Consider the following 13,284-nt stretch of genomic DNA (forward strand, 5'->3'; position numbering starts at 1 on the left):
ACGGGGAGGCTGGAGGGGGGAGAGCTGCCACGTTACTAAAATAACCCCGTCTATTTCCAATGTGCTGCTTTCGATTGTTCCTCTCCACATCAGGAATAAGATAAGAAAGCTTTTCCTAAATTATTTCATAAACTCATTATATTCTTATATTCCCTCTTTACATTAAAACCGTTTTAACCTTTTCTACTATTTTCTCCGGGAAACCATTTCAACCTTCATATTATTTTCACTATTTGATCTTGTGACCTCTTCTACTCCTTCACCTTTTTGCTGGTGTTCAGTTTATACAACGTCAGAGTCGTTTTTCTTAAAACATTCCAGAAAACTCATTTTCTCTATGAAGATCCTGGTGTTGTAACAAGAACTGTGATGGTACTAAAAGCCTCTGGGCTCTGTCTGAGTTATTTTTGGAGGCGCAGAAGGCAATTTCTGTCCCAAAATGCTTACAAACAATCAAAGGAGGATATAAAACCAGGCCAGAACAGAAGAAAAAGGTGAAAAATGCAAGAGGAGGAACTCTGCCGGCAGCCCCAGCCCGTCCCGGGCAGGTGACACGGAGCGATGGCACAGCCGCTGTCCTTCCCACGCTCCTCGGAGGAGCAAATTCCGTGTCGCTTTGGGAGGGGAGAGGAAATAAAGCCGTGGGAGGAAAGGAGTGCAAACCCGGGCCCTCCCTCAGCACCATCACCCAGCCTGCTATTTCATTTATATTATAATAACATTTCTCCTTCCAATCTACAGCCCCTTCTGTTTCGCAGCTCTGGATTCCTGTCCTGTATCCAAACCAGCGTGGTCAGCAGGACAAGGGCAGTGACCCTTCCCCTGTGCTCTGCACTGGGGAGGCCACACCTGGAGTGTTGTGGTCAGTTCTGGGCCCCTCAGCTCAGGAAAGAGATTGAAGTGCTGGAGGGTCCAGAGAAGAGCAACAAGACTGGGGAAGGGACTTGAGCACAAGCCCTATGGGGAGAGGCTGAGGGAGCTGGGCTTGTTTAGTCTGGAGAAGAGGAGGCTCAGAGCTGAGCTCAGCACTCTCTAGAACTACCTGAAGGGCAGTTCTAGCCAGGTGGGGATTGGGCTCTTCTCCCAGGCATCAGCAATAGGACAAGGGGCCATGGGCTTCAACTCTGCCAGGGGAAACTGAGGCTGGAGATGAGAAAGCAATTCTGTGCAGAGAGAGTGGTCAGGCATTGGAATGGCTGCCCAGGGAGGTGCTGGACTCACTGGCCCTGGAGGTGTTTAAACTGAGATTGGCCATGGCACTGAGTGCCATGATCTAGTCAATGGACTGGAGTTGGACCAAGGGTTGGACTGGATGATCTCTCAGGGCTTTTCCAACCCAGTCCATTCTGTGTGTGATTCTGTGTGATTTCCTGCCTGTTCACAGCCTTGTTTTGTATCTCAGTTTCGAAACTACTTTTGCCTCAGCTGCACTGGTGCAACCTGTTTTTATGTCGTCTTCATTGAGCAACTAGTTCATTTTTGCCTGTTTATCCCTTTGCCTCCCACCTTCCTGCTAACGCTGCACCACCCCAAGTCCTCATTGAATTGAAGTGTAAACAGGCCCTCAATGGTCTCAAGGGGTAACATCAGTCATCGCCTGCTACTGGGAAATAAACTGGCAAAGAACAGAGCAACTTAACACACAAATATAGTCTGAAAACGCATGTGGGGGCGATCTGAACATAACTCCCAAGCTGAGAGGAGCACCGCGTGGTTTTACCATCCCCTGGGGAGGCTACAATCAGATTTTAGGGCTGCAGAAGCCTCTGCCCCACACTCATTTGTACCTTCCCTTCTCGCACCTTGATCTTCGCTGTTACCACCAACTACGTGCTTCCTAAAGCATTTGAAATACCCCGCTCCGCTAAGATTGTATCTTTTCAGTAAGAGGTAGCATTGAGTTTCTATTTAAGCAGCGCTTTAAAATGAGAAAAGGATATTTTTAGGTTTGTTTTTTATTTTATGAGGATGTTTGAAATATGGAACTTACTATTCAAATCACAGCATGCCACTGGGGAAAAGAAAAATCATTATCTGCAGGTAACGGTGTAAAAGAATGAAATAGCAGCATCACAAGGTGATAAATTCAACAGCAAGAGTTTGAATTCCACATTACGATTAGAAACAAAGATCACGCCCAGAATTTCCACGTCCCCAGGCAGATTCAGGGCTTCATTTCCCTATGTAAATCAAGACTGAGACATTCCAGGGGAAATCGATATAAATAAAATCATTATTTCCTGCCTCTGTTTTTAGAAAGGAAGAAAAAGCAGCATGTTTCCCCTTTCTTTAGGGAAAGCCCCGTCATTTTTCCAATGGAAGACACATAGATATAATAATTCAAAAGTAAGTCAAAGGTTTTGTGTTCTGTGAAATGCAGAATGATGGAAGAGTTAATTATAGCTGCTGTGTCACCCAGTTATAGTGCAGAGTACAAACAAAATAAGGCAGCTGACAGTGAATTACATGGAGACTCGAGCAGAAGAACAGAACTCCTTTTCAGCCTTAAAAATATACAAAAATATGCTGCACGAAGATATGTTCGTAGCATATTAAAATGAGAATATGGCTCTTCTTTTCCCTGTCATTTTGGAAGCAACTGCCCTTTGCCAACTCGCAGAAAAAGGAGTTATTAAAAATTCTGGTAAAGTTAATGTTAGAAAAACCAGCTAGGGAAGTTTTACCATGGGAATACAACAGAGAGGTTAAAAGCACGGCTCTAACCTCCTTCTTCAAGGTATTTCGAGTAGTCAATAGGTCTTGGCACAGGCCAAAAACAGCAGAGAGAAAATGGCTTTGTAACTTCATTTTGTGCTTCCAGACCGGTCCGAAAGCCGCGATGATTTTTTTTGGCCCTTTCACAGAATCACAGAATGGACTGGGTTGGAAAAGACCTTGGGTTGGAAAAGATCATCCAGTCCAACCCTTGGTCCAACTCCAGTCCATTGACTAGATCATGGCACTCAGTGCCATGGCCAATCTCAGTTTAAACACCTCCAGGGCCGGTGAGTCCAGCACCTCCCTGGGCAGCCATTCCAATGCCTGACCACTCTCTCTGCACAGAATTGCTTTCTCATCTCCAGCCTCAATTTCCCCTGGCAGAGTTGAAGCCCATGGCCCCTTGTCCTATTGCTGATGCCTGGGAGAAGAGCCCAATCCCCACCTGGCTAGAACTGCCCTTCAGGTAGTTCTAGAGAGTGCTGAGCTCAGCTCTAAGCCTCCTCTTCTCCAGACTAAACAAGCCCAGCTCCCTCAGCCTCTCCCCATAGGGCTTGTGTTCAAGTCCCTTCCCCAGTCTTGTTGCTCTTCTCTGGACCCTCCAGCACTTCAATCTCTTTCCTGAGCTGAGGGGCCCAGAACTGACCACAACACTCCAGGTGTGGCCTCCCCAGTGCAGAGCACAGGGGAAGGGTCACTGCCCTTGTCCTGCTGACCACGCTGGTTTGGATACAGGACAGGACACCATTGGCCTTCTTGGCCACCTGGGCACACTGTTGGCTCCTGTTGAGCTTCCTGTCCATTAGTCCCCCAGGTCCCTTTCTGCCTGGCTGCTCTGCAGCCACTCTGTGCCCAGCCTGGAGCTGCAGGGGCTGCTGTGGCCAAAGGGCAGGACCCAGCACTTGGCCTTGTTGAACTTCATCCCATTGGAATCAGCCCATTCTTCCCAACACGGGCAAACCTGCTCTGGGCATCCCTGGAAACGCAGCCGAGCGCAACAGCAGCGAAACTCATGGGCTGTCACAGCGCAGGCGGAGGCGCCCACACCGGTAACTGGCTTCTTTGACCACCGCATTGGCCTCCCGGGTGCTCCGCAGGATTCTCCTGGTGACGTGCGCTCAAAGTCGAAGTCTGAACCAGGTTAAGAATTTCAGCTGCTCTTTTGTCCAGCCCAGAGAGCTTCGAAAATAAAGTTTCGCTCTGTTTTTTCCTACAGCATCTCAATACAATAGAGAGATTTGATTTTACTGCTGGCAAAACCTGAGCCAAAGGAGCTCGTTCTTTAATAAGGAGGTGGACATGAAATCCTTCTCTTACACGTGCGCTCTACTACAAGTCTAGTTTACAAGCCCTTTTAAAATATTAATCGCCTTCCACAATGATGTTTTCCAAGCACACGAGATGCGCGTGTTCTTACAGCATTTATCCGCGCATCTCTTCTGTTAATCAAGACAAACATCTATTTGTAAGCCAGTCTTTAAGTTTTATCCACATGGGCAGAGTCCCGAAGGCTCAACGCACAAGAATCCACAAAAATGAGCCCGGAACGCCTGGTTTTGGGAATGCTGCGGCTAATTGGGCACACAGAATTATCCTTTTCTCCCCTCGACGACATTTCAAATCCTACATAACCCTATATAACCATCCTATATAACCACCCCTCACTTCCACTGAAATATCTCATTTTCGACTAATTGTGTTTTGCAGTTATTAGGAACTTAACTACCCTGTTTCCCCAAAAATAAGGCAGGGTCTTTTATTAATTTTTGCTCCAAAAGATGCATTAGGGCTTATTATCAGGGGATGTCTTACTTTTCCATGAACAACAATCTACATTTATTCAAATTATTTGGGGGTATCCGCTTTTCTTGGTGAACGGTCTATCTGTCCTGCTGCTTTCTACTGCCAATTCATTTTACTCTTTTACATTTATAGCTGCACGGATACTTTTGAAATTGACTTTTCTAATAAACTGTAACTAGGGCTTATTTTTGGAGTAGGGCTTATATTTGGAGCATCCTCCAAAATCCTGAAAAATCACGCTAGGGTTTGTTTTCGGGGTTAGGGCTTATTTTGGGGAAACAGAGGATGAAGTTACGCTCCTTTTATGTATGAAAAATGAAAAGCGCTTGAGAGGAGAATACAAAGTGAGCCGTTCGCTTTGTTCCTCGGCAAAAAGGAGATAAAAGGGCGACTCCAAAGCAGTGGATGTAACAGGATCCCCGCTGCTTTCCGTCAATGGAGGCCGCGCTGATTCAAGGGATCTCACAACCTGCCCTCCCCCTTTTTTGCAATTTTAAAAGGTGGGACGCGGGCGACGGCAGTGGCTGGATCGGGGAAGGGTGAGTCAGCTGCAAGGCGAGCGGGGAACGCGGCGGGGTTTGCGGAAGATAAAGCAGGAAGGAGCATTAGCACGCGCGGTGGGTTTAAAAATCGAGCCACATAAAAACAACGTCTGATTGTGAAAGCGAGTTTAGCAACAAGCCACCAAAATGAGGTGAAATCAGGAACTCTGCTCTGATTCAATCCCCTGTCAAAACAATCTCTAACTAATGATTATCTCCTAGAAGGATCTATCCAGGACAAGAACACAGGCTGAGCTCCCCCAGCACAGTCTCAGGTTATTCTCACAGCAGCAAATTCCCAAATTGGGTCAGGAAATCCAAAATTAACGTCTGAACAGAAGCATCGGGAACCCCTTTATTTCCTCATCCCTCCCTTTGCAGATCTGAGTTAAGTCACCGTAGATTATCTATCCGCAAGAAACACCATCCGCAAAAGGTACCTATGACAGCGCTGTCCCATGGGCTCTGTCCAGAAGACACAAATCTTTGTGGTGCTTTATACCTTGTCAATGGGTTTTGGAAAGAAACAGCCACTTAAGATTTCTTGGACCTGGGAAAACAGCACCAGGAAATGGGTCAAACTATCCTGAATGCACTAATGTGTTGCTTGGAAAAACAAAGAATTAAAAAGAGCCGATTCTTGCCGGCCAACATCCAGCAAAAAATATGATGCTAACTGCTTAAAAAAGAAAAACCATACGAAATGCATCATATTCCATTCTAGCTACACATTAAAGGATCTTTGCCTGTGAAACATTTTCACTTCTCCTCTGGATGAAAAATGATATATTGAAATAATACATGCCCAGGTCTATTACAGGCTGCTATTTCTGTCCTACTGCTAAATACTACATGAATCTAAAAATGCATCTACCTAGAATCTCCCCCATTCTCCACGGATGTACAAGTAAAAAAGCCACACATCAAATCACACGGAGCGTAATAAGAAGAGTAAGTAACCCATTCCCACCAAGCGCAAAGACCGGGGGACTCCCACAACCCAGGAGATGTTTGTTCTGCCACATTCGAGGAGGAAAAACCTCGATGGAAATGCAAAAATCCAAGCAGAGAGTGAGCGATTCATTGTAGGAACAGATTCCAACGCTGACCTAAATATGCAGGTGAGCAGCAGGTAGTTGTTGTGTACACAGGGTGTGTGATATGAATCCACATCAGTGTGTTTGTAAGGAGAAAAACAAGAGAAAAACAACCAACCAACAACCAACCAACACCACAAACCTTTCTCAGATCTGCTAAAATAAATATAGGGGTTTTTCTCCTGGCTAAAAGGAGTTGTTGAACCTGAAGTAAAGAAACAAGGCGGCCCAATCAGACATGTAAAGTTTGTTTGTGTGAAGAGATGAGGAGGTACCAAGTCTTTACCATATTTTGCAGACAACAGGCGAGCAGCAAAGAGCTTGAACTCCGCTCTTCCATTTCCTAACAACGCTTTACATTTTAAATCGGTAGACAAGCAGACTCTGGCTGTGAAAGGGTGGGGAAAGCGAGTCAGGGGACCAGAGCTATGCTGAATATTCCCTGGGTGTAATGACCCCGTGCCCATCAGCTCAGCCTGCAGCACCTTGGCGGTGAAACACAGGCCGGGACGCCATCGCCGCCGACATTCTTGGCGCCCGTTCAAGCCGCTGAGAACGTGCCACCCAAGGAACGTTGGGTTGTGCATGTCACACACGCAGCCTCCCAAGTATTTAACAACACACGGCTATGATGAAACAAGCTACTGAGGGAAAAAAAACCCTACTGCGTGGAAGCGGAAAACAGTCACAAAATGCACACAACAAACAAAGGTGTTTAGTGTTCTGAAGAAAGAACATTAAATACGGCAGCCAAGGGGAATCAGGGCAGCCTCTTTCCCTCAACTTTTTCTGCCTTACCACGCCCAGAAAGGAGATTTAAGAAACCTCCTGCTGGGCTGGAATCCTAAAGAGAAAGAAATGAAATTAAATGATGTTTAAAGGCCATGGGAAAGCAACACAACCGCGACAACGCGGTGTCTTTTAATAAATAATACAGCCTGTTTTTTTCAGTCTTTGACCAGTAAGGTTTTTCAGATACAGTTTCCAGATAGTATTTACTGGTTTTTAACCCCTGGCTTATTAACATCACATTTTCACTTCTGTGACAGGCCCACGTGAATGTCTAACACCTGAACTTTGGTGAGAAACAGCAGGTTGAAATGAATTGGAGAAAAGATGAAGAAATAATCTCAGCCCCAGAACCACCTTTCCCCTGGGGCCACGTGCTCTGAGAGTCTCAACACAGCCCTGGGCAACTTTTCATTCTTCCCTGCAACTAAATAATCCATTATGATTGCTAAAAACATGGGATTAATCCCCGCCTGGCTGACGGAGACTGAGCCCAACCCATGGTCGGCGTCACCACCTCGACCTACGTCCCTCTGTCCTCAGGCTTGAACTTTGTACCATCAGAGAATAGAACACACTAATCTGGGAAAAAAATAAATAATGTCTTGGTTATGAACACATTGACTTAACTACAACCAACCGGCTGACTCAGTAACCACAGCTGGTTACTAGTGATGGGAAGATGCTACTCAAAGCCTCTGCTCCGGCTGGTAACTCGGCAGTGAATGGGTTTGGTGTTGAATTTGGAGCTGCCCGCGTCCCCGGTCACCGCCTTTTTGAAATGGGGAACAGCGGGATCGTTCACGCTCAGAACTGCAGCTTCAGGAAGCCGAAGGAAACGCTTTCTCAGCAAACGGCCACGGAGCTCAGTGCTGGGAAAGATTAAAGTCGCCGAGGCCTCGAGGGTGAAGTACAAAGCGGCGCAGCTTTCCCACAATTAAACCTCCACCGATGCAAAGAGGGTGGGTGTGAGAACGTGCGAGCCCGAAGGTTTTTAACATCACCTTCATGGACGGAAGCCTCAGGTCAAGAACCAGCCCTGTTAGAGGTCCCGCTGCAGCCACCCAAACTCCCACCTCCTCCGACTGCATCGAACTGCAGCCAAATCATTTCAAGCGTCGCCGGGACCCGCCTGCAGAAGAGGTGCCGGTCAAGGCTGCCAGCACCGATAAGCCCGCGATCGTAGCAGCTTTTAAAAGAAAACAATGGGGCAGAGTTCAGTGCTACAGCGGAGGAACGGCGCGTTCGGTCTGCAAGAAAAATTGCTTTCGACCCTTTGGCCAAAATTAGCGTAATACTGTTAAAGTAAACAGCTCCTGCCAGCTGTCTGCAGATGATCTGGATTGATGTTGTGCAACTGTCACCTCAGAGTGTTAAAAAACAAGACATTTTTGTTCCAGACTCAAGGGAGGTAGGTATGTCTTAACATCCCTGCATTGCAGATGGAAAATAAGGTAAGGAGTGGCCAAGGGCTTTGCCCAAGGTCACTCAGTGAATCACCGAGGGAGCAGGCGGAGGAACTTGATCTCCTGGCTCGCAGGAGGCCAAATCTTTGCAAAATACAGAGAAAGCAACATTTAAAGGCAGTTTCCTAAACAACAACTCAACTGCTTTCATGAAGGGACCTACTGAGCATCTTTAATATCACAGAATGGACTGGAAAAGCCCTGAGAGATCATCCAGTCCAACCCTTGGTCCAACTCCAGTCCATTGACTAGATCATGGCACTCAGTGCCATGGCCAATCTCAGTTTAAACACCTCCAGGGCCGGTGAGTCCAGCACCTCCCTGGGCAGCCATTCCAATGCCTGATCACTCTCTCTGCACAGAATTGCTTTCTCATCTCCAGCCTCAATTTCCCCTGGCAGAGTTGAAGCCCATGGCCCCTTGTCCTATTGCTGATGCCTGGGAGAAGAGCCCAATCCCCACCTGGCTAGAACTGCCCTTCAGGTAGTTCTAGAGTGCTGAGCTCAGCTCTGAGCCTCCTCTTCTCCAGACTAAACAAGCCCAGCTCCCTCAGCCTCTCCCCATAGGGCTTGTGTTCAAGTCCCTTCCCCTTCCCCAGTCTTGTTGCTCCAACCCCAGTCCCAGGCACTGTCCGTGAGCCAGGAGAGGGAAATGCCATTGAAAATTCAACCACTGCTGCGTGCAAGTTTGTTACGTGTTTACTTGAGAAGTAAAAAGCAACTTCTTTTGCCTAAAAGCACCGATTTCCTTTCTTAATTCAATTTTTAAAGCATTAGGCCTTAACTACACTCACATCACGTTGAGCGCTGGGTATTTTTCAGAAGAAAAACCTTTTTCATACGTACACTAAAACCCAAAAAGCACCAGCTCCAATTCACCTCCAGGTTATTTCAGCTTAGCCGAGCTATAAATGCTTTTTAAACATAAGATCGCCGGTAGCGTGGCAAACAGAACCACAGAATTAATTCAGTCTCGGTGTTTTAGAAAAGCATCGCACCTTGCTTTAAAAAAACCCCAAACCTGGTGCTATTTTTGTGTTGATGCAGCAAATGCCATTTGTTAAAACGCCCGATTCGGAGCAGTTGGTAAACGGTGCGTCCTCTCTTATAAATAAATTGAATTGTTCTTTGGGTGGGAGCTGCAATGAGAGATACAGAGCTGATGAACAATGCCTCTAAAGTCCAATTGGGAACGTGCAAAGCTTAATATAGAAATTCCATTTACGGCAGATAATGCTGTGGAAGTTGAGCACTTCTAAAAACGGTCACTGTTACCCAAAGAGCGAAATCTAGAAGAAAATGGACGGAGTACATTTATTAAAGCTGTTTTTCAAACAGAACTTCTCCAGCCTTTTAAAGAAACACCAAAGAGGTGAAGGGAAGAATCATTTTGGAAGTGGTTTTTTGTTGTTACTTTTTTAAACGGCCTTTTTGAGACCAACCGCAGCAAGTGGAAGATGCACACGAGCGCTTTGTCAAACCAGATCGGTGGCTGTTATTCTCTATACTTAAAATGGGGAAAAAAATGGCATTTCAGTGATCTCAGGCAGCATACATTATAAAAGAGAAGACATCGGATGAGTTGTGTGCTAAGGATTAATTTGCCATTTAAAAATGCAGAGAACAGATGGATCTCTTGGCTAGGACTATATTTGGGAATTACTTCATTTTCTGCCCACATGCAAATAAAAAGACAACTAAAAGTAGAACTTTCTGTGCAGTTTCACATGGCTGGAAAACACTTAAGTCATGAAAATAGAATTAAAAACACAGTCTTTGTATGAAACAGGTGAAGCGCCACGGCCTACTGAACGTATATCATATTGGTGGGGAAAATATGTGTTTACATTTATTAATGATGTTAAGCAACGTCAGCCTCAGAAATTAAAAACAAAACCAGCAGCGTATGGAAGAGTGAGTTTTATGTTTGTCTCTTAACTCCTGAAAAAGCACCTTATTGCCATCTAATTCAGCAGTATTTGTTACAATTTAGCGATGAAACCTCCAGGTGGACAGAAGGACAAGGAGTCCCCCTTCTCAAAAGCCTGAGATGGTCCTATTACACCCACTGGGGGTGGCAAAGCGAGGGCGAGGACTTAAATATCGGTGGGAAAAACGCAAAAGTAGGGAAGAATGTAAATGCAAAATGCCTTGTGTCCGCAGCCTTCAAACCTCCACCCCACGGCAGCGCGGCCAGGGTTCATTAAGCATCTTCCTTTTTTTCACACGTGGATTTCGACAAGTTACAGGGAAGCTGCATGCTTAAAAAGCAAAACCAACACGAACTGCCTCTGACATAATGCTTAGATAGCATCTCTCTGGCGGAGAAACACAACCAGCCATTCTGCACTTCCCTCCACCTCCCAACAGAAAAACAAACAGCAAACTCACACGCCAGCATTTCCCCAGCAAAGCCCCGACCGGCGCACGACGTCCTCAGCGTTTTCTCAGCCTCTGCAACAGCGACAAACGCGGCTCCGCGCGCGCTTAGAAAGCCGAGAGGAACAGAAAATTGGTTACTAACCCGATAGCTTCTTTACTGTGACTATTCATCCTCCTCAATCCAGCCACCAGGACATACCCAGGCAGTAAACAAACACTGAAGGGAGGGACTAACTTCAAAGCAACTGTGTAAATCTTACATAATTTGAGGGTTTGAGATCTTGCAGCAACCTCTTACCAAATGAGGTGTCAGATGATACAAGGAGGTCAAACCTGTAGCAGCTGGAATTAAGTAGGACAATTAGCATCTAGCCCAGCCTGGCACATTTTGTCCGCGGGGACTCTGCTGGTCCCAGGGAATTCTCTCTGCCTTTCTTTCACACCTTATCACGCTACGAAAAGCTTTCTAGTCCCAAACAGACCCAAGACAACACAATCTGTGAATGCCATTATTGCCAGGACCTGCTGGAGACATTTCCCTTTCTAAAGTGTTTGATGAGGCTTTCAGATTTTCTCCCCAGCTATAAAAATGATGATATCTGGGTATCTGCGGGAAATATAAGGCAAGCGTGGAAGAAATGAGGAGACAGCCCTAAAAACCACTTCGCTCTCATAGAAAAGAGGCTCCAAAAGGTACTTTCGCTGCAATCCCAGATTTCTAAGTGTCTTCTAGCCAAAATCATTGCTTTGAGCTAAATAAAGCAATGGCACACTGAACTTCAGACATTTTTCAGCATGTGAAAGGCTCCGGGTTTCACGTCTCCAACCAGGAGAGGGGTGTTTGCTTCTGAAACCCAGCGAGCTTTGGGAAATGAAAAACCAGGTCCCTACCTGTGTTACAGGAGCCTTGCGAGAAGGAAGGATTCACAGACAAGCCTTGTTCCTCAACACCATGCACACTAAAAGGGCTATTTCTGTTCCTTTGGTAGGTACTTGATAAATAATAATACATGGTTTTTATTAATGTAGCACCTGCACAGTACATCTCCCTCTTCCTCCTTTTGGAAACTCAGCTTTTAAAAAATTAGGGCTACGTCCTGGCACGTATAAATTGTTACTCCTCTCTACAACTTCCAAGCCACCACTTCTCTCCGAGTGTGTGATTTTCCACTCGTAAACGTGCCGCGTCCCCCTCTGCGATCGGCATCACCGCTGCCCGTAAGGATCTGGAAAGGGGTATCTGATCGCCCGCTAAGGAGCTTTCACGCTTAAAACCTCGATGCCATCGTTAGTGGTTTTGGCGCTTGCGACGTCACAGACTACGCTTGATGCCTGGACATTAACCTAAGTCACGCAGTTAATTCAATGGGTAAAGACTGAGGGATGGTTTTCTTTTTTTGGGTCCCTCAATAAAGTTTATTTACCATTAATTCCCATCCATGTCCTCCGTTTAAGCACAGAATGTTCCACCTAAAGTCCTTTGAAGGTTAACGCCCAAGTCTCACGAATACACCGTGAACAGAGCTGTTCTCCCAGCCCTTTGGTTTTAAGGATAAAGTCAACTCTGAAGGCGTTACAGCCAAGCGTATGGCAGAGCCAAAAACATCCTCTTTGGGGAAAAAACCCTCAAATCAGTGTATTTGCAAGTCCAGGCTTTAAGATGTGAAGGGACACTCTGTCTGCGCTTTAATGGAAACACATATGAGTGAACACAGGCGGCGGTTGGATTTTTCCTTTGATCAGCGTAATGAGGGGTGTATTTTTCAGGAAGCGTTCAATACAGCCCTCCTCTTCTGCTATTCATCCCTCCACGTGAATATTCATTAGAAATTATTAAACTGCCCATTATTCTAAAGGGCTCAACGATGGGAATGCCGGCCTCCACCTTTCGGTGCCTGTGATGTATGTGTCTCCTCCAAGCTGTCTAGACTCCATCATCAGGCACTTCTAGACTACGATCCCTCTAATCTATTTTAGCCATGATTCACGTCCCAGTTGTATTTCCCCTCGAAGAAAAGGGAATCCGGATCACGAACACAACACGCTTGATGGTTGCCCTGTTTATCTGGCTTTTTGGGGGTTTGATTTCCCCTTGCTCAGCATGAAGAGAACAGGAGGCAGATTCCATCCCGCCTTCAGGATCTCTCAGAATTAAGCCCGGCTTCTGAGAAGTAACACGGGCAGCTTCAACTTCCCTGACCTCAGCTAATTCTTTCCTTCCCTCAGCCTACTCAAGATGATTAAGCAAAATCCTTGGAAGGAAATCAAAGCCTTAAAAACGCAATTAGAAGTGACCATTTTGTTAATACGCGCGTGCACAACCCCAAAGTCAAACCCAATCCACCAACAGCACCAGATCTTCCCAGCGCGCCCGTGGGAAGAAAATCAATCCTCAGCAGCTCCCGCGGGCTTAAAAACAGCCCCAAAAAGGCAAAACTGAGGAGGACGGTGTCTCCCCTGATGCTGGTCGGGTCCTTCCAAAAAAAGG

At 46.2% G+C, this 13,284-nt stretch overlaps 1 protein-coding gene across 2 annotated transcripts in view; it reads right to left on the minus strand.

The window, feature by feature from the left end:
• SPEN (spen family transcriptional repressor) overlaps nucleotides 1-13,284 on the minus strand; it is a 66,193-nt gene that overhangs the window by 25,366 nt on the left and 27,543 nt on the right. The gene's annotated exons all lie outside the window — the stretch shown is intronic.

This window comes from Nesoenas mayeri (assembly GCF_963082525.1).
Source record: "Nesoenas mayeri genome assembly, chromosome: 24".
NCBI lineage: Eukaryota > Metazoa > Chordata > Aves > Columbiformes > Columbidae > Nesoenas > Nesoenas mayeri.